Source organism: Peromyscus leucopus, chromosome 22 (assembly GCF_004664715.2).
Source record: "Peromyscus leucopus breed LL Stock chromosome 22, UCI_PerLeu_2.1, whole genome shotgun sequence".
NCBI classification, from domain to species: domain Eukaryota; kingdom Metazoa; phylum Chordata; class Mammalia; order Rodentia; family Cricetidae; genus Peromyscus; species Peromyscus leucopus.
In genome coordinates, this window is record NC_051081.1 from 50,569,653 (window position 1) to 50,592,561 (window position 22,909).

A 22,909-nucleotide genomic window follows, 5' to 3' on the forward strand; every position below is an offset into this window, starting at 1 on the left:
GCTTACCTTTCATCTCACATGGTTTCCAGCTTCACCTATGTTGATAAAAATGATAGGTGTTCCTTACCTCTTTAAGACTTGGAAACATTCTATCATGTATGGCATTTTTTAAATCCATCAGCCAATGGACATTTGCATTGGGTCCACACCCTGGCTACTGTGACAGATATATGAATTTAAAATATTTTCTTCGGTTCTGTAGGTTTTCTCTCTTTTCCTTTGTTGTGTAGCAGATTTTAGGTTGATTCAGTTCCCTTTCCAGCTTCATTTTTATTGCTTACTCTTCTAGGAATAGACTCCCAAGTTATTGCTCAGATCAAGGACATTGGCCCTTCCTCATATTCTTCAAGAAATTTTAGTTCAGCTCAATTTCTATAAAAATATAATATTATTTTTCACACAAATAGAAAAAAATCCTAACATATGTAAGGGATGTCATAAGACTATGAACAGCTACAGAAATCTCAGGAAAAAGACAAAATTTGGATCACTCAGGGTCATTCTTCCTAATTTCAAGATATATTACAAAGTTACAGAAGTTAAAACAGTATGGCTGTTGCATGAAGACAGGCATGCACATCAATGAAGCATGATAAAGAGCTCTCAAATAAGTACAAGAATTTAGCTTTTTAGCAAAGGTAAAAAATATTAAAAAAATAAAAATAAAGGTATCAAAAATATAGGATAGGGAAAATATAAAACATGTGTTTGAAAACTTGATGCCCTTACACAAAAATCAACTCAAAACATTAAAGACTTAAACATAAAATCCAAAGCTGTAAAATCTGTTTGGAAAAATTTAAACAATAAAATACATCACTTCAAGATGGAAAAGTATCTGGTAATTCATTTGTTCTACGTGAAAGTAAGGAACATTGGGCTTTGGAAAGCAATTATTTGTCTTACTTTTTAAAATTTAGTTTATTTGTATTTTATGTATGAGTGCTCTGCATGTATACCTGCATGCTAGAAGGGGGCATCAGATCCCATTATAGATGGTTGTGAGTTGCCATGTGGTTGCTGGGAATTGAACTCAGGACCTCTAGAAGAGCAGCCAGTGTTCTTAACCCCTGAGGCATCTCTTCAGCCCCTTGCCTTAAGTTTTTTGCTAAGTTGTATATTTTAGAGGTCTAAATTATAACTAAATGTTCAAGTCTAACACATTTTTTCAATTCAGTCTATCTTCAGGAACTAGAGGCATGACTTGATGGTTAAGAGAGCTCTTCTAGGCACCTAAATTTACTTCATAGCACACATATCACATGACTCACAACTACCTGCAATACCTCTCTTCCTGACAGCATTTTGGAGGTAGTCAGAGAAAACCTTTAACAGTTCTAAACATATCCATGCCATTTGATCCAATAATTCTGTTTTCGAAATCTTAAATCAATGAGTATAAAGGCACATACAACTGTGTGTCCATGTGCTTACAGAATGGCTCAGAATGGCAGTTTATTGTGTGAGGCATGGGAAGGCACTTAGCCACTCAACCATAGAAGAAAAAGTAAAAACAAGGTGCATTTGAAAATGAGATAGTCCACACACAAAAATATATGGCAATGATTGTTCAATATGACACCAAAATCACAGACAATAAAAATAAACAAATTGGACTTCGTTAATATTAAGGACTTTTAGATAGCAAATGATAGCACTTACATGCCAAAAGGCAGTTCATAGATAGGAGAATACTTATAAATCATGTGTTTGATAATAAACTATAAATATGTAAAATATATGAGGAATTAATGTATTTCATTAACTAAAAAGCAAGCAACCTAATTAGCAATCTGCAAAGACCTTGAGTAGTCATTTCCCCCCAGGACATAAGATGAACACGAAAAGATGCTTAATGTCACTAATCATCCAGGAATTCCAATCAAAGTTGCATGAGAGATACCACATGCTGTCTGCAGGATGCTATTGTTAAACAAAGAAAAGATAAGCATTTCATGGAAGTGGGGAAATTGGAACCTGTGTCCAAAATGGTTGTGAATGTAAACTTCTACACCTGCTATGCAAAACAAATGCAAGGGTCCTCAGCAAATCAAACAGTTACTATGCAATACAGTGATTATATTTCTAAACATGCAACAAAAGGAGTAAAGGCAGACTTGAACATGTCTGCCTCTATCCATGTTCCTAGCTAGCTTCATTATTTACAGCAGTTCAAATCTAGAAACACCCTAATATCATTCAGCAATGAATGGCTAAGTGCAATATAGTATCCATACACAACTCGATGCTTTCAGTTAAGTAGAGATGAAATGACACAGGATTCACCATGGATCAGCCTCAAAGATATTACAGTGTCAGACAGAACCTTGCAAGAGTCTACATGAGCTACTTAGAGTAGTCAACTTAGTGGAGACAGTGTATAGACTAGAAGAGAGGGATAAGGTTGATGTTTTAGGAAAATCATGTTTTGGTTTGGGAAGATGGACGTTCTAGAGTTAGATGAATGGTAGTGAGTTATGGTGCACAGCAGTGTGAATGAACTTACTGCCAGTGTGATGCACAACTAAAAGGGTGGAAATTGTAGATTTTGTGTAATGATTATTTATCACAAAGAAACGAAGACTGACAAATACTAACAGTTTTCCCAAAAATAGTCTCAAAAAATAAAATGTTTTTTAAAAGTCTCAATATAATGTTGCATCAGGCATTAGTAGTTTTCCTATGTATTTGCTGCCTGTTTTTTAAAATGTGTTTGTGTGATCTGTATGTGTACATGTATGTATGTGTAAATAAGAGACAGAAGAAAGCTTAGATGCCCTGGAGCTAGAGTTATAGGTAGCTGTGACCTACCCAACACAGGAACTTGGAACTGAACTGAACTCCTCTTAATGCAATTCAAGCACTCTTAACGGCTGGGGCATCTCCTGTTCTTGTTGGTTTGTTTTCTTACTGTTTTTAAAAATTTGTCATCTGGCATCCATAGACTATTTTAATACAAGGTTTTTGACTACTAAAGGAAACATTAGTTACAGGAGCGGAAGGTAGAGATAATTCAAGTATTTCTCTTCTGTTGGATGTGGAGTTTAGGTTGAAATAGAATCTTTATGATAATCTCACATGTAGACCTTGTTTAGCTTGAGCTGATGAACACAGTCGAGGACAGATATGTCCATTTGCTGAGTGGAGTGGCAAATATAGAAGTTTTTTTTTTTTAAACTTTGAAGTATTTTTTAATAGTCTCCATCTTAAGAAATGAGTCTGTACATCTATAACTCACATTTTTGTTTTGTTTTTAACAGATGTAGTTATTTAATGAAATTTACTGAGCTCCTGGAAGAGTTTGGGGCCAGAATATTTGAAGCTGAAATGTATGCTGAAATAAAAGTCTTCACATTAAGTTTTGATGACTTCCAGGACATACCACCCTAGTCTTCTAAATGATGATTTGTCTTTGATGTGAAGGGAATGGCAACTGCAATATGAGAGTGGCGACAGATATTAACATTTCATGGTATTAACCATAGAGTCTGGCATTCTAGAATCTAGAATTAGTCATGCAGGTAGGCTGGCAAATCAGACATGATAGTATAGTTTGTTTCATTTTTCTTTCTCTAAGGGGATGAAAAGTCAGCTTCTACAATGGCAGAGTGCTAACCATTTCTTTCTGCCATCTTGTACTGCTTTACCTGCAACCTACACTGAGAGTTGATAGTTTGTTTTTCAAATATAGATAGCCAGATCTCTTAGGCTTACAAAAAGAGGTCCTATACCATGGCTTAAAGTTATAAGCGACCTTAAATTATTGATGAAGTGTTTTAACTTGGAAAAAAAGATATGTTAGCAATAATCTCACAGCCTAAGTCAGAATCATACTTGTTTTCAAAGTGATGTAGAAGCACATAAAGACCCTGGGCTGCAAACTGTTGGGGATATATATATCTGACTAGATATAGAATTCATGGGCGTAGTGGAGCCTTGGGTAGTACCGTGGAGGCTTCTTGGTCTGCACCAGTATCCCGAGGATGGACCAACATCAAAATACATTACACAAGAATCTGAAATTGTGTGCTTGAGGTGAAAAACTTAACCACTCCTATTTTTAAATGTGTTTTTCACATTGTGGATTTTAAGGACTGCAGAGCTCACAGTCTAGAGATGACTGTGCCTCTGGAGCCTACTGGATAGTGACTCTGCCCTAAAGAGGGTCATATTCTCTTAGGTCACAGGTAACTGGTGGCTTAGTGCCAAAGCATCCCTAATCATCAGATGAGCACAAGTTCTCAGAACATGACTGTGATATAAATGGCTATTTGACATTTGTTAGCTCCATCAATACATTAGACATTGTAGAAAACATCATTTGAGTCCTGATCAATGAGATTACAATCTTAGTTAATTAATCATAGAGACAAGCCACAAATAGAAAAGTGCCAAGAGTGGGGGATGGTTACAACTCTGGTAGCAAGCTCTCTGCTGATGTCTCATCCTCTGCTCAGCTTTGCAAAGATCTAATAGTTCCAGAGAAGATTTAGAGGTCTTGTACTGGACTCGGGGATGGCTCTGAAATAAGGTTAGCAATGATCTAACGCTCTCTCATCATCATACTGGATAGGGCAGGGCAGCTCTCTCTCTTGGTTCCCTGAAGCTTGTGCTTTTGTGTCCACTGCTAGGTCATTTCCATTCTATCCGGTCGTTAGGATGCTAATACTTTCCTGATATCTCCTGAGCCAGAATTGTCAAAGCATAGGTCTCTGGTGTTGAAGATAAAGTTGTGCATGTCTGAATAATCAAGAACTATAATGGACTGGGAATGTATCTCAGCGACTAGAGTACTGTCAGGTACAAAGCCCTGGAATCCATTCACAACAGTACATAAACCATCCACGGTGTTGCCTATACTCTCAAGCTCAGGAGATGGAAGCAGAAAAATCATGCCTCAGGCACAGGAAGAAACACATCTATTTGAGGACACTCCACAGACACTGGCACTTTGGGAGTGATTTATTTTTTTGAAAATGTACATATAAGGTGTTTGAATTTTGTTATTTGTTCCAGAATATTTCAATTCTTTAAAATTGCAAAGTAAACTACTATAATGTCTCTGAGCTTTTTGCAGCCCATTCCCTATGAAGAGATACCGTGCTTAGCCTTGATGCAGCTGGGAGGGGCTTGGTTCTGTCTCAACTTTATATGCCAGACTTTGTTGACTCCCCATGAGAAGCCTTGTTTTTCTCTGCTGAGTAGCACTCCATTGATATGCCAGACTTTGTTGACTCCCCAAGGGAGGTCTTACCTTCTCTGAGGAGTGGATGGGGGGTGGTGGGTGGAGGAGAGGTAGTGATGGGGGAGAGGAGGATGGATGGAGGGAGGGAGGGAGAACTGCAGTTGGTATGTAAAATGAAAAAAAAAACAACTTTTAAATAAAAAAAATAAAAGAATACCTAGAAAAAAAGGATTTAATAGTGTCACAGCTGGACCACCTTCAACCCACACGGCACAGAAGTGGGGATGTGGAAGCACATGGTTCATCTGGGCTCCTTTCTTCTTGTGCAGCTGCCCAGTGGCATTGGCTCCAGATCATGGTCCTTTGGGATTTGACATGTGTTATAAGAACCATAAAAGGAAGACTGCAGAGATGAAGGGACAGAACCCCTACCATCTTTGCATAGATTTTCCTTTCAAAGTCTACCTGCTCTTGGAGCCTGAAGTTTCCAGGGATGTGATTCATAGGATTTCTTTCCTTCACACCTTAGTTTATGGAGAAAAGATAGGATTCAGTCACTGATCTCCTATAGACTTAGACTAGAATAGTAAGGGGTTTTCAGGACTCCCAAGCTGTTTGACCCCATGCTTCATGTTAATCAATGAAAAGCTGTGTGTACTGTGGTGTTCCCTAAGGCAATACTGGAGCTGAAAGATTCCCATTACTGACCGATGAGGGGAAGTGCTTCATCATATGTGTGGGAGGTTCAGCTGTCAGTTATTTGTGTTTCCTTTCCCTTTTTCATTTCTTTTCCTTCTTTCTTTTTTTTGGGGGTACAGTGTGTGAGAAAGCTTAATTTCATTGTTTTGCATGTGAATACTCAGTTTCCCCAAATGATTTATTGAAAAGATTTACTCACTATGTGGCATTTTAGAAAATTATTTGATTGCCAATGGTTATATTTATTTCTGGGTTTTTAGTTCTGCACTATTAGTCTATATATCTGATTTTATGCCATTACAATATTTTGATTATTATATCATTGTAATAGAATTTGAGAACATGAAATGTGTTGCATCTAGCTCTGTATTTTGTTTGATTATGTTCTTATAGCTATTTGTATCTCTATATAAATCTTAGGAATTCTTTTTCTCTATTTATAAACTATACATTAGAATTTTGATAGAAATTTTCCTAATCTGTATAATACTTAGACTATTCTGGGAATTTTAACAGCATTAATTCTTCCAGTTCATAAGCAATTTCACTCATTTGCATGTTCACTAGTTTCTTTCACCAGTACTTTATAGTTTTGAGTGTATGTATCTTTCATTTCCGTACAATAAATCACTTTATTTCTTCTTATTGATATCATACATTGGATTATTTTCTGTGCTTATATTTTTGTGTGTGGAAGTGTGCGTGCCATGGCATGCATGTCGCAACTTGTGAGAGTCAGTTCTCTCCTTCCATTACGTGGATCCTGGGAATTGAACGCAGGTTGTCAGGTTTGGCAGCAAAGTGCCATTATCTACCAAGACTTCTACCAGCCTCATTAACTTTTTAGACAGGCTTACCCTCAACTCCTGATCCTCTCGCCTCAACTATCCAGTGCTAAAATTACAGGGTCTGTCACTATACCTAGCTCTTTTCTCAATTTCTTTAAAACTAATTTATATAGCTGTAAGGGTGCAACTTGTTTTGGGATGTTGATTTTTGTGCATTAAAACTTTAATAAACTCATTTATTAGTTTAACATTTGTGCGTTTGAAATCGGAGTTTTCTGAACATTGTAAATCATATCCTATGTAGGCAGGGTCGTTTTTCTTCCTCCTGATTTAGATAACTCTTCTCTTTTTTTCTGTTATCTGACAGCTTTTACTAGCACTGGAAGCACAATATAACAAGAAATAGTGAGAATGAGCATTCTTGCTTTGTAAGAGGTTTTAGGTATAATATTGCTGAATTTTCCCTTCGATTATGATGGTAGCTATGTGAGTTTCACAATAGCTTATTATGTGGAGAACATTTCCTTTCAAGCCTGGTTTTTAAGATTTTTGTCATAAAAATAATATTAAATGTTGTCAAATGCTTTTTCTGAATCTATTGAGATCAAAATAGGTCTTCTGTCTTGCATTCTACTAATATAGGTGATCTATATAGCTTCATCAAGCCTAGAGCCATCATCTCTCAGTTGAGGAATTACCTACATCAAATTGGTTTGTGGAGGAGTGTCTTGATAGTTAATTGTTGTAGAAGGGCCCAGCCAACTTTGGGCAGTATCATCCCTAGCCAGATAGTCCTACACTGTATAAAAAAGCTGACCAATCATGAACCTGGGAGCAAGCTAACAAGTATCATTACTTCACAGCGTCTGTTTCAAGTTCCTTCTTGATTTCCCTTAATAATGGATTGTGATCTGGAAGTATAAGATGAAATATAACTTTTCCTCTCCCAAGTTGTTATGGTCATGGTATTTGTCAAAGCAAGAAAAATGAAAGCAGAACAGTAAGCTGCCATATTAATGTTCATATGTTAAATCAATTCTGTACCTCAAAGATAAACTCAAGAAGACCATAATGTGTACTGTTTTACAACACTAAGGTTTTCTTTTCTATCCACCTCCCTTTTTTTTTTTTTTTTTTTTTTTGAGACAGGGTTTCTCTGTGTAGTTTTGGTGCCTGTCCTGGATCTCTCTCTGTAGACCAGGCTGGCCTGGAACTCACAGGCTCTGGCTCTGCCTCCTGAATGCTGGGATTAAAGGTGTGTGCCACCACCGCCCACGAGTACTATTTTAATGTGTTGTTTGATTTTGTTTACAAGTATTATTTTAAATCTCCTGGGAGATATTGAACTATAGTTTCCTTTCACTTAGGTGAATTAGAATAATGCTGTCTTCATAAAATAAGTTTGGAGGTGTTCTCTTGAACTTTCCTTTTTTTTTTTTAATTTAAAGGTTAGTACCAGTTTCTCTTTTTATTTAATTAAAACTTCATTGTAAAGAAATTGCAAATAATATAATATGAAGTGAGATTATTCATATCCAAGTCTATATGGCTCGATGAACTTCTCTACAGTTGTATTAGCCATTCTAATCTAGAGATTCACAATGTATTTTTCACTTTTACTATAATTATAATTTTATGGACTTAGTGTATTAAGTACTTTTCTATTGCTATGATAAAAAACCATGCCTGGGGCAAAATATAGAAAAATAGTATAAGTGTTACAGCTCTGAGGAGAAAAGTACCCTGGCAGTTATGAGCCAAAGAATTCCAAAAAGTCATACCACACTATTGTGGAACAGTGTTTTTGTACACTGTGAAGATGTGTTGCTCGCGTTGGTTTAACAAAGAGCTAACTGGCCAATAGCTTGGCAGGAAGAGGCTAGGTTAAAAAGCCAGGAGAGAGAACTCTGGGAAGAAGAGTGGAGTTACCAGGAGACACAGCGAGGAACAAGATGAATATGCCAAAGAAGCAAAATACCACTATGTTTCAGAATGTAGATAAGAAATATGGGCTAAGATGTAAGAGCTAGTTAGTAACATGCCTAAGCTATTGGCTGAGCATTAATAATTAATAATAAGTCTGTGTGGTTACTTGGGAGTTGGCTGGTGGAACAGAAAAGTCCACCTACACCACACAACAAACCTCACACAAAAGATTTATTGGGAAAACACAGGAGGGTGGCTGCCTCTGCTTGGGAGAGAAGCTGCAAAGAACTAAGAGAGGGCGTAGGCTTCACATAGGGTTTCTCAGGGGCAGAGCTTTCCAGGGTGGGCTAGGATTGGTCGGACTTTGTGGCCTGATCTTGGGGCAAGCACAGGGCTTGGTAGGATTTTTGTGGCCTGATCTTGGACTTTTTACTCTGTAGGGCAGAGCTTAGCTGATTGGGACTTGAGGGCTCAGTTGGGCCTTTATGGCCATTAGAGTGTTCTGTGGGCGAAGCCTGGTGGTTGGAGGTCCTCAGGGGAAGGGCCTGGCCATTCTTGTGCCTCGAGGGCCTTACAGTTCCAGAGGCAATAAAAGTCTATCATGGCCGGGGGTCATGGTAGCAAGTGGCACTCATAGCAGCAGGAACAGCAGAGAGTTCACACCTCATACCAGAAGCAAGAAACAATGAGAGTGAATTCTAAATGGCACAGTTCTCTAAACTCCGCAAGCCCACCTTTGATGACATATTTCCTTCAACAAGGCCACACCTCCTAAACCTCCAAACAGCACCTTTTCTTGGGGACTAAGTATTTAAAGACTGAGACTGTGGGAAAATATTTCATTCAAACCATCACACTTATCCTCACTTCCCCAGTGTCATGTACTCACTTTAGTTCACAGAATTAAACTAGAAAAAACAATTAGCTTTATATTCTCCTTCATAACTCATGTGTCAATTTACTGGATTTCATCTTCCTTTATTACTTAATATTTCCTTTTTTTTTTTTTTTTTTTTTTTTGTGCTACTGGTAGAACGGAAAGCCTTGTGAATGTGATATAAGTCCTCTACCCCTAAGCTACCACCACCTCATCTCTCTTTTAATGTTTGTTAGAATTCAGCAATGTAAACACCCAATTCTAAGCTTCTTTAATGGGAGATCTTTTATAATTTGTCTAATCCAATAAGAATTCATCTGTTCAGGTTTTGTATTCTTTATGATTCAGTCTTAATAGTTTGTATATTTCTAGGGCTTTATGCACTTCTAGGCTCTCCCATTTTGTTGACATATAGTTGTTTATTGCAGAGCCTTATCTGTAGCAGCCACTGGGATGTCTCTTCTTTCATTTTATTATTTTTATCTGAGTTGTTCTCATTTTTATTGGCTAGTCTAAAAATTGTGTTTATATCCTTAAAAAGCAACCTTTAGTTTTACTATTTTCGACTGTTTTCCTAGAGTCTTTTAATTTATTTCTACTCTGATGTTTATTCCTTTCCCTGTATCTGGGCTTTGTTTTTTGCTAGTTGTTTGTTTGCTTGTTTTTCTCTAGTCTCTCTGAGGTGTAATATTAGGCTAACTGAGATAATTTTTTTCTTTGTTTTAGATCTTCTTTTGCTTCATCCCATAGGTCTGGAGGAATATAAAAGCATTTTATCTCCATGTTAGTTATACATTTCTCTATTTTGTTGACACACTGGTTGTTCAGGAATGTGTTGTGTAAGTTCCACAGATTTGTGAATTTCTCTTTTGTGGTTTTGTCATGTACTCACTAGGTGCTGTGTGCTTAGGGGTATGACTTCTGATTCAGCTCAGAGCTGTGTGTCAGTCAGGCCTCTGGTCCAAAGTGCAGTTCAAGTTCATCATCTTCTTACTGAGTTTGTCTCTGCACTGTCTATGCATTGTTGAGCACAGGGAATTGAAAACCACCCCTCTACTGTCTTACTTTCTGTCTCTCTGATCAGCTCTTGTAACATCTGCTATTTTTGTTTTGATCCTCTCTTGTTGGGTGACTACAGTTATTAGAGTCTCTTTTTGGATTGGTTCCTTCATTATTATATAATGCCTCTTTGCTTCTAATAACAAATTTGACTGAATATTTTTTCTAACAAAAGTATAGCAGCTTTCTCCTGCTCTCTTTTTGTTTTCATTTGTATGGAATGTCTTTTGCTTCCTTTCTCCTTCAGCTTATGAGTGTTCTTGAAGTTGAAGTGAATTTATTGTAGGCATCTTATAGTTGATTTTTGTATTTTATTTATTAATATACCCTATATTATTTTATTTGGAAATTAAAGCTATTTATATACAAAATAATTTTAAAGAAAAGGGTTTATATTTCATCTTAACATTTCTACAACACAGTTCATCATTGACGAAAGTCAGGACAGGAACTTAAGCAGAAACCTGGAGGCAGGATCTGAAACAGAGAGCACATAGAATATTGCTGCCTATTGACTTGCTCTGTATGGCTTGCTCAGCTTGCTTTATTATACAATTCAGGACCACTTGCTCAGGGGTAGCACAACTTGCAACTGGCAAGGCCCTCTCACATCAATAATAATAAGAAAATACTCTCACAGACATAATCACAGATGACTCTGATCTATATATTTCTTCAGTTGAGGTTCCTTCTTCCATGTGACTCTAGGTTTGTGTCAAATTGACAACTAAAGCTAACTGTGACACCATTTATTGTTGGCTTCAGTGGTCACCAGACTAACTAATACCTTGGCTGCAATGGCTTCTAGATATGCCTAGGGAACATAGCATAGTGAGATGGATTCTGGAGAAACATTATTGTATATAGTGTACTGGGGGGTTTTGTGTGTCAACTTGACATCAATTAGAGTCATTAGAGGAAGGAGCCTCAGCTGAGGAAATGCCTTCTTGAGATCCAGCTGTAAGACATTTTCTCATTTAGTGATCAGTTGTGGAGGGTCCAGCCCATGGTGGGTGGTACCATCCCTGGGTTGCTGCTCCCAGGTTCTATAAGAGGGTGGACTAAGCAAGGGAAGGCATACAAGCCGGTAAGTAGCTCCCCTTAATGGTCTCTGAATCAACTCCTACCTCCAGGATCCTGCCATGTTTGAATGTCTGCCCTGACTTCCTTCAGTGATGAACAGCAGTGCTGAAGTAAGCCAAATAAACTCTTTTCCATCCCAACTTGCATTTTGGTCATGATGTTTTGTGGCAGCAATAGAAACCCTGACTGAGACAAGTATATTAACAATAAAGATTTCCCAGAGGTATATACTCTTGTTAAGTGATTTTTTCCTCCAAAAAATTTACTCTTTTATATGTTTAAGTTGAGTGAGTCCGGGTAATTCCTAACATTCTCTCAAAGAATCTTTCCTAGTGCCAAGATTGAAAATGCTTGACTTCTTTTTGACAATGTTAATCTCTTAAAAACAATGCTTTCCTGAGCTCCAAGCTTACAAGAAATTTTAAACCAAACTTCAAGTTTTTCCAAGTCTTGCTGCTCTGCTTTTCCCATTTGGTTCTCACTATAAACCTGAGTAAAGGCAGCTAGCAGAAGCCTGAACACTAGGCCATCTAAGTATTTCTCCTTCCAGATTAATTTGTATTTCTGTCTTATATAGCTTTCTACAAATGCTCAGTACATCATACAAAATTAGATAGAGTTTTTGCCAAGATGTAACATAAAATGGCCTGTAGTCCAATTCCCAAGATAGTCTGTGTTCCCTTATGAAACTTCATGAGTCTGGCCTTCACTGTCCACATCTTGTTGACATTTTGGTCTTCGAAACTCCCACCAGAATTGTTCACTAAGTTTGACTCACAACATTCTAGATTTCTCTAGTAGAGTTAGTCCAAATTCCTCCTGCAATCTAGTTCCAAATACTTAACATGGTTAGATTTAGTCACAGTAATGATCCAACTTATTTGATGCCCAAAGGATTTATGTTGCTATGACCACATTCAGAAGAGAAACAAAAAGAGGAAGGATTTATTTAATATGTAATTTCAGTGATTGAAGTTAATCATGACAGGCCAGGAAGGCGTGGCAGAGCAGATGACATCCTAGTGTGAAGGAGTAGGAAGAGAAGAAGGGTCTGGAGAGCAGGTATAAATTTGGAAGGCTACGTGCTTAAGGAACTGCCACCTCCCCCTAGGTCCCACCTCCTAAAATTTCCACCACGTCTCAAAATAACCCTATGAACTGCTAACCAATATTCAATAATGAGACTTTGGTGACCACTTCATATTCACACCATAACAGTAAGTATTTAGTATTTTGTTATTTGTTTTCTGGCTGCTTTGTGGATCCTTCATTATTATCATCTTTTCTTACAAATCTTTCTTTGTGGTTTGATGCTTTTCAGTATAGATGTGTCTTGATTCCTTTATTTTTTTTCTGTTTCTACTATAGTTTTTATAGTTTTAAAATGTGATTACTGTAAACTCACTTCAAACATGTTAGTTATAAAAAGTCTGTTTTAAACTGATAATAATTTTGATTTCATACAAAAACTGTGATTTCCCCCATTTTAACGCCATAGTTCACATCTTTTCATATTGTGGGTCCACTAGTAAGTTGTTCCATCTGTAATCACTTTAGCACTTTTGCATTTCAACTTTTGTTGTAAAGTTACAGATGATTTCTACACCATGCAGTATTCTAGACTACAGGTATCACCTTCATCATCAGCAATTTGTATTTGTGTGTGTGTGTGTGTGTGTGTGTGTGTGTGTGTGTGTGTGTATCTGTTATTTTACAATTCTTTGTTTTACCCTGAAGAGCTCCCTTTAGCTTTTAGCACAAGGCAAGTTTTAGTGAGAATAAAGTTTCTCAACTGTTATTTGGAAACATCTTTATTTCTGCCCCCTATCCAAAGGGTATCTCTGCTGGATTAAATATCCTTTTTTTTTTTTCCTGTTAACACTTCAAGCATAGAATTCTTCTGTCTTTCAAGGCAAGATTTCAGCTAAGAAACATGCAGACAATCATGCAGAGGTTTACTCTATGATCCTCTTTTGTATTTTTTTTTTTTAATTTTAGATAGAGATTGTAAGTTCATTATAGATTTCATGAGCTCAAGGGCATGTGAGATAGTCATAGGTTACTTAGTAGTTTTGCTCTGCCTTCTTTAGTATATCTCTATGCAAAAAAAGCAGTATTTATTATTATTATTTTATTATTATTATTTTGGTTTTTCAAGACAGGGTTTCTCTGTGTAGAGTTGTTGCCTATCCTGGATCTTACTCTGTAGACCAGGCTGGACTCGAACTCACAGAGATCCGCCTGGCTCTGCCTCCCAAGTGCTGGGATTAAAGGTGTGTGCCACCACTGCCCAGCTCTTATTTCTATTTTATTTTTGAGACAGGGTTTCTCTGTGTAGCTTTATAGCCTTTCCTGGAACTCACTCTATAGCCCAGACTGGCCTGGAACTCACAGAGATCCACCTGCCTCTGCCCTCAAGTGCTGGGATTAAAGGTGTGTGCCACCACCGCCCAGCGCCTCTGAAGTTCTTGATTTGTGCATAGATAGGTGGCTTGTTGATACTTATTTGTCATATTTCATTCCTGTTTTGAGTAACAGTACATAGATATTTAGGTAAATTTTTCACTTAACATTTAGTATGTGTTTCTATTGGTGTTCATTTTTGCATTTCTGATAAACAAGCAAGAAACACCCCGTTTTTGTTTATTGTTGTTATTTCTGTCTAGCAACCAGAAAATCAGTTCAGAATTTTAAATGAGTGCTCCAAAATTATAAGGTAAATTTGATAGCTAAATTATGATTGGAGTTTAATTAACTCAAGCAGTGTTGGTCCATATATGACAATGTTCTCACATTGGCTCTGCATTCTTTCAATGAACAGCTCTAGTTTATTATATTCTGAGGAATCGCTATTAACTGTGATGAAAGCCTGATTGTCATGTCCATGGCAGATAGCGATAGAAACAAAGTCCAGTCTGAAAATACCAAACAGAAGAAGGCTGCTCCATAGACAACTCAGGATTATTGTTTTAAAAATGGGAGGCCTTGCTCTCGAGTTTAAAAACAGACAAACAACAAACAAACAGGATGGGCACAAAGATAGGACTGAAGACGTCCTGCTGTACAAATGAATTGAGTGAAGTTCTGATAGTATTAGCTCATGATGGCAGCCGCATACATCTTTGCATTAGCAAATGCATTTATTCACTTTGAGTGGTGATGAGCACTATTAGCTTGTTCACCTTTATAAGGGTTTCTTTGTTGTCCCATATGTGGCTGTCAACATCGTCTCAGGCTTTGTGACATGGCTCCCAAATGAGCCAACCTGAAACAAGGTATCCTCCTCTAAGGAACAGTTAGTGTCCTGCCTCCTTCTTTATACAGCCAACCATTTCCATTGTCCAACATGCAGGACCACATACCTGAGTAGCCCAGAATCTTCAATTCTAAAGTGACACTCTCTTCTGTTAGGCATTTAGAAGTTAATCCCTAGGAAATGCTGTTTTCCATGATATAGGAATTTCAGATTATATAGGAAATGTTTCCTCAGAGATAGGAGTTTTAATTGAGATATTTATAAGCCTTGGAGTAAAAGGAATGCTTTTTAAAGGCTTTAGTTTTTCTTGGATTGACAGCAATCTCAGTCTCAGACTGATTCCTCTAGAGCTTTTTTTGCTTCATACATTACTTACAAATGATCAAGAGCAACTACTAAGAGCAATTACAGTTGAAAAACAAAGTTTCAACATAAAGACTAAAGATAACATGTTTTTATTGAGTTACTTAGAATACTAATTCTGAGTATTCTGAGAATACTAATTCTGAAAATAATAGCGTGTCCAGAAATTATTCTGAGCATTAATTAATCTTTCACACAGATATCTATTCTGTTTAATACATTTTGAATTTGATTTAATTATAAATATTAACAAGCCCAACTGTGTGATTTTCATGAGATGAAGGACCACACACTCACCAAGGCCTGAGGAAGAATCCGTTTACTGTGGATCCTATCCAATGTTATGGAGTTCTGCTGTCCAAAAACATAGTTTTGAAAGATGAGGCTAGGTTTATTAGTGATGTGTTAGATGGGTTTTCTCCAAGTGAGAGAGGTTTTCTAGTGTTGTCAGTCCAAACAAATTTCATTAGGCCAAATTATTTTTAGGTAAATCTATGGAATCTTTCTAAATTGTTCTATGTCCAAAAATCTCAGCACTCTAAAATTTGTTTATTAAAAAAACCTATTTCTTTCTCTCTCTCACTATTATATTATTCAAGGTAAAAATATACCAGTTTTCCAAATAGAGTTGGGACCAAGGAGATTCTGGGTGCAGCTATATTTTCCTATGCATGTCATGGAGGACATGCCCTCAGTGTGGCTTCTCCTCTTCCTTGGACAGTGGTACCAGAAAAGAATCTATGGTTTTGTACATAACACTGAACTGTATGTAACAGACATGTGCCCATGTTGACAAATCCTAGCATGTTTGCGTTTCTAGTACATGTGAATTCAGTAGTTCATCCTTTCCCAATTAGATAGAATTTCATCTAGCATTGATCACACAAAATTACTGAATGTATATCATAGATCCAACCACTTACAGCTGCTCCCCAACATTCGACTCATAATATATTTCTCTACATTATAAAATGTGACATGCTCAGGACTTGAATGTAACACAAAGAAAGGCTCCATATCCTCCTCTCAACCTCCTGAGCCACTAACTAACTCCCTAAGGAAGATATTCTTGCTCAAGAGAGACTGGCTTGTTTTCAAGTCCATGAAGCCAGCCAGAGGACTAAGGCTAAGTTTAGACAGCTAAAAATAAAGTGAAAACTTGGATTTTAAACTTATTATTATGACTTGAAAATCCACTTTTAAAATGTACTTATATAGTGGTGCAAAATCAGATTAATAAAATTTCATTGTTATCGTGAAGATAAGTCTGGTTTTGGCTCTAGCAAAGTCAAGAACTTCCCTGATACTTACTTTTGTTCCCTTTAAAACCAAATGTGCACAGTTCTATTGGAGAAATAAAGAGTATGATTGCAAACATTACCTGCTCTCTTCAATCTGTTACCATTTCCTTATTAAAATTTTTTTTTTCAGTTTAAACAGTGGACCTATTATTATTCTTAGTTATTTAATAAATAGTGTATTTTTGGTATAGGCATGCATTTATCTATTGATACTTAACTTTTTGAAACTATTACATTTAAAAAAAACCATCAACTATTATATGTTTAAAATCAAATTTCTGAAAAATAGGGACTCCAATCTTGCTTTTCTACTTTTATGAATAAAATATCAAACTTTATGGCAGCTGGAAGACTAGGATGCAGATATTCTCCTACCTTATTTAAATTACAAATGTTATTTTCCCCAAATCTCTTCAAATAAGAAACTCTGACTAGAACTCTATTAAGGATGTTGTGGTAGCTTTAAACAATGGGTTGTATTTAATACATTTCCATAAACTCTAAAAAATGATTTAGAAACAGCTATCTTTTGGCAAGGGATTGCAAACAGAAGTATGGAATAGGAACAGCTTGAACAATGGGGTAAGTTCCAGAGTACCTTGGAGCACCTAGGAAGGCAGGGAAGGAAGACACAAGAGGTTGTAGAATCCAAAGCAGAGGAAGAGGTAACTGGAAGTAAAGGCCTACATACCCAACATCATACTTTCCTCAGGTCATCATAGCCCACTCCAACCCACTAGAAGTTCCCTCTGTGCAGAGGAATTAAAGAAAATCTTCATCTACCTATGCCGAGGCCCTGCATCAAGCCCATCTCAATGAACTTCAGACCCAGGCCAGAGAGACTCAAGTGGCCTCCATTGGTTTGGACTACAGACTATTATGGTATATATCTTAAGCTCTCCACTCCTGAAAATAGATAACTACACGAGATAATGTATGTTCATCAATTTAACTATGGTAAACATTTTGCAATACTTATATCAATTTTCCACAATGTTCATTCAAACATATTCTTTTATTCTCAATTATACTACAACAAATCTGGAAATAAGTAGCTGTTTTACATGTAAATGAATCATGAGAATGAATGTGAATATACTTAGAACATGAATAACAGGCTATTCAAGAGCTACATAAGAAATGTGCCCTTCTGGTTTTGACTAATTCTCAGGAGAATATGTATTTGAAGATAAAGTAGATTTGGGGAATAATGAATGAATCCACCCAATTTCCAGATCAGTATCTCAAGTCCTATTTGTTCCTCAATGCTTAGCCTTAAGCTTGGTGCTGGCTCTTGGTCTTAGATTCCTTTATCCTGTATGTTCAGCCTTAATCCTGAATATTAAGCCCTTGTTTATGATCTCAGCCTTGGTCTTGTATACTAAGCCCTAATCCTGGTTGTTTAGCATTGGTCCAGGAGCTCAGCCTGGATCCTGGTGCTCAGTACTGGTCATCGATATGCTGGCCCAGGTTGCTCAACCCTGGTTATCATCCTTTGTCTTACGTAACAGCCCTGTTCCTGGTTTTCAGCCCTGATCATGGATGACATTCCTTCCTCCATGCTCACCCTTAGTCCCAGGATGCTCATCCCTAATCCTCAGTGCTCATTCCTGATTCTGAATGCTCAGACTTGGTCAGGAGAGCTCAGACATGGTCCTAGGATATTTAGTCCTAATTTTGTATGCTCAGACACAACAAACATGTTTGTGGTTTGCATGAGAGTCATGCAAATTTGGAAATCTAGACTCTTCCACTACATCATTTGGGGTCTTCCAAGATGGAGCCATGCCCATTTAATGTAGCTCATTTGCAAATTTCTACCAAATTTTTGGCCCACTATTTGTAAGCCCAATGACTGAATTATTTTCTATAGTGACAATAACTAAAAATGTGATTGACCTTTACCCTTTGCTTTAATCACACCCAATCCCATGTTTCCATGGGTAATTTAGTCCAAGTATAATATGGGAGAGACAGATATTTTGCATTATTTTTTAAACGAAATGTGGTGAGCTGAGAGAAGGTAGAAATTGTGTGTGTCAGTGTTCAAAGCTCTACTGCTTGGAATTTCATTGACAGCTCTGTGTAAACAGGCTCATAGAGATAAAAGTGTACATGATTAACAGAAAGGCACAAAAAGAGAACTCTCACTGATTGGGTAAGGACATTTGGGAAAGGTCTCTTTAAAACTACTATTGCTTAGGTTCAGCCAAGAAACATTGATAAGGGTAGAGGTCCTTGCAGAATGCCCAAAGAGCACCCAGTTGAAACTGGAGAATGTGATACTATGATAAAGTAAACATTAGGAAGGCATTAAGTTTGGTCTCTTAAAGGCTACAGTATTTCTAAAACAGCATCAGGACCCTGAACAATACTGAAGGAAGATGGGACCCCACAACAACAACTCTACCCAGTCCAAAATGATGCCATGGTAACTAAGAACATTGCTGAATGATCAGCTTTGGACTGAAAACTCTTCAGGACAGTTCTAAGATGAGATGGTCCATCATACTACAATCTTATCCATTTCTGAGACTGGCTAAAGACGCTATGGCTAGCCCTACTGAGACCTAACAATCTAAGCTTTCTTACTGGATCCCACAGAGATACCATCACCCTCCAACAGTAGGAAATAATTATAAGGAAACAACACCCCTCTCCCAAATGTTTCATTTTTCTCATGGTTATGGATGGATGGTTATAGGGTTGGGGGTGGAACAATAAAATTTGGACTCAGTATTCTCTCTTTTAGAAAAGAAAAAGGGGAATGGATAGGTATAGGATATTAAGGTAAATTATTGTATTTACTAGAAAACTAATTCAGTAAAATATTAGCCTTAGATAATTTGCACTAATATGGATTCTTGTTTTTTGATACAAATACAAAATTATATTTGTTGTTTGTACACATATTTCTACTCCTGTTTGAAATTTTTTGTATATTGATACAAATGTAAAATTATATTTGTCATGCTATATGTATGTTCTACCTCTGTTTAGGATATTTTGTATATTGATACATATTTAGGATTATTGTCATATTGCGTATTGCAATATATATATATATTCATTCCTACCTCTGTTTAAGCTATTTTGTGTATTGTCACAATTTTGAGGTCATTGTCCTTATACAGTACATCTGCTTACAGACTGTTTATCTTGTTAATGTGAAGCCTTAGTCCTTAAGTTATTTTAGTAGAGAAGACTTACTGACCTATAGTCACTCATGCTTGTCATTTCTATAATGATGTTAGTTAGGTTCTCCAGACTTACAGAAACATAAGTCAGATGGATAGGTAATCTCCAAACACTTCATAGACCTAGAGAATATGGCATTTAAATGCTTTGATAACTTAGAATTCCACTGATGTGAGACGTGATTGCTCCTGGCGGCACCGATCTGATCCTGAGAGAATGTTGGGCTTCTGAAACATTTCTGTTTGGAAGTTTGTCTTCTTCTTGGCACAAAATGGCCTACTGGGCAAAGAAATGCCCTTGCCTTGACTGCTGACAGTGCAAATACTGTCCCTTCTGAATGAATGGGACACAAGGAAAAACAACTATTGAACTCTTCCAAGACAGAGTAAGATAGTTTTTCAAAATACCTGCTTCTGAAAATGGTCTAACAGATACTCTAGGCCTGTAGCCAATTTGAATGCACCAATGATACTGAGAAACTTTAGGTGACTTTCCAGGCTGCCAGCTGTCTCCATCTACTCTCACAAGACTCCCGAAAGTTGCTCGTGTCCTTCGCCTGTTTCTCAGGTATTTGATGGGATTGAAGACTAACAGTTATAGTTACAATCTTCTTGTATCTTAGCTAGAACATATTAAGTATTAGACTCAGGTTCTTCAGGATAGGACACCTTTTGGAATGATCTCTGTAACGTGCCATTTACCTATGCTCCAGACTTCTCTGGATTTTTGCTTGTGTCTCTTGTTTGGTGTTGTTCTTGTTGGTTGTAGTTCCATTTTATCTAGGTCATTACCCCTTATTCCTCCTGGACAATATTTGATAATCATTCCTATTGTATATAGTTTTTTTATTAGGTTAGAACTTTCTTATTTTTATTTTTTATTTTTTATTTTTTGTTTTTTCGAGACAGGGTTTCTCTTGTGTAGCTTTGCGCCTTTCCTGGAACTCACTTGGTAGCCCAGGCTGGCCTGGAACTCACAGAGATCCGCTTGCCTCTGCCTCCCAAGTGCTGGGATTAAAGGCGTGTGCCACCGCCGCGCCGCCCCGCCGCCGCCGCCGCCGCCGCCGCCCCACCACCACCACCACCACCGCCCGGCGAACTTTCTTATTTAGACTAAAGAGGGAGATGTAGTAGGTAGCTGTTCCAGTTTTGACCTTGAAGCACTGCCCCTAGTGAGGCAGCAGGTAACTGCCACACCTGCCTGTGACCTGCCCTGGGGCATGGCTAAGAAGAGACCCTTTAAGACCCAAGATGCATAAACTGGCTCTCTTGGCTCCACGTGATCCTGTATGCTGGATTGCAGACCAAGTCAGAGTTCTCCAAAGAACTATGCTGAATTGCACCTCATCTCTCACAGATCCTGTACCTGACCTCTTATTGGTTTGTTACCCTGAAATAAACCCTTTTAATTACCAGATAAACTACATGGAATTGCCTCTTTAATTGCCGCTATGCACACCCACTCCTATTTTCTTATTTCTTGGATGTTCATAATGCATCTTTTTTCTTAGTCCAAGGGCAGTTTATTGCAATGCTCAACACCAGACTGAAAAGAAGAAAAAGCACATTCTTTTGTCTTGGTTATTTGGTTATCCTGCCCCCTAAATGGAAAAGTAAAAAACTGTGAAGTGTGCCAGTTAAAACACATGATGAGATTTTAAGGGCACCAATGAATAACTTTGGAATTAGCAAATGTGAGGAAGGATTGGAGATGCTGTCTGCATAGCTGCCATACAACAAATTTTGAACTTGAATAGGGAAGACAGATATAAAAGCATCTGGGAAGGAAAACCCGAAGTCAGTAACCAAATTAAACACAAAGGAGAATGTCAATGCTATAGTAGCTTTTGGAAGGCAGAAAAAGCAAGGAGTGTTTTACTCTATTAAGTTAGGACTGAAGACTGAATGTCAAACCACAGGCAGATCCACAGAAAGATCACTTTGGCCTCATATGTGATGGGGACTTTGAAAATGAAATAGGACTCGAAAAATGTTCAGTGTCAGCACTAGTTACACCTTTGTATTCTTTATTATTATTATTCTGAGAAGAAAGACAGCAGCTTCCAACTTGTCTTTGCTTCTGTATTTTTGCTTTTTTGTGTTTTCCTCCTGAACTCTGTTTCTGCATGGGTTGATGTGACTTAAGACATTTCAGCAATCTGAAACCATAAGAAGTTGGCTGTGTGGGACTATGACCAAAGCATGCTAATGCTGGCTTTCAAGATGTTAAGTGTATTGTGCTAAGACATATGTACACACTGATCCAGATAACCTAACTGTACTTTCTGCCCATAAAATGTACATCATCTGCACCAGTTGACTCTCATGACAGACTTACTGAATTCAAAGGTAGAGAACTCAGTTTGTGTAAGAAGCTGCCCTGTATATCTCCACTTGAGTGTAAAAGCTGCATTCCCTTTGAAAAACAAAGTGGGAAGTTGTATCTTTTAGCAAAGAAATGATTGTGGTCAAGGTTTTCATTCTCCAAACGCCAAGCTTTGTACAGATATATCCTAAGAAATCACTGGGACAGGAGGTTCCATGTAGATGTAGGCCCAGCCAGACTTTACTCAGGGCACTAGGATGTCTAGGGTGATTCTATTAATAAGCCTTGGTGCGGGTTAGTAGACATGGGCCCAGAATGAGGCCTCTGACAAAAAGCAGGAAAGTAGTGAGGCTTATATCCAGGGTAATGAGAACTCAGGCAGCTTCATGTGCTGGGAGCCCACCTCCTCCTCCTCCAGGGCAATGGGCTGACTGTGATTTTCAAAACCAAGGGGCATGTTGGTGGTGAAGTTCTATTTCTTTTAATTGTTCCTTCTTTTCATGTAAAGCATAATAGAGAGGATTTGAAGGTGCCTTGTCATACATAGCATATTATGGTAAAGGAAAGTGTTTAGATTTATTGTTTAAATGAAATACAATCAAACAGTTATGAACATGCTTGCTTGATTTTAAATGTCTTGCAGTGTTGTGTCTTGGGCAGTGTGAAGAGAGGTTAGATCCTCTCCAGCTAGGTGCTTGAGCATCTTTTCTCTACCTTTTATTGAAAGAATTACATGAAAAATAAAAAGGATTTTAGAGTATCACTCATCTAGTTACTGACTTTGGATCTTCTTCAAGGCAAACCAACTTTTTTTTTTCCTATTAACTGGGAACAGTGATCAATGGAATG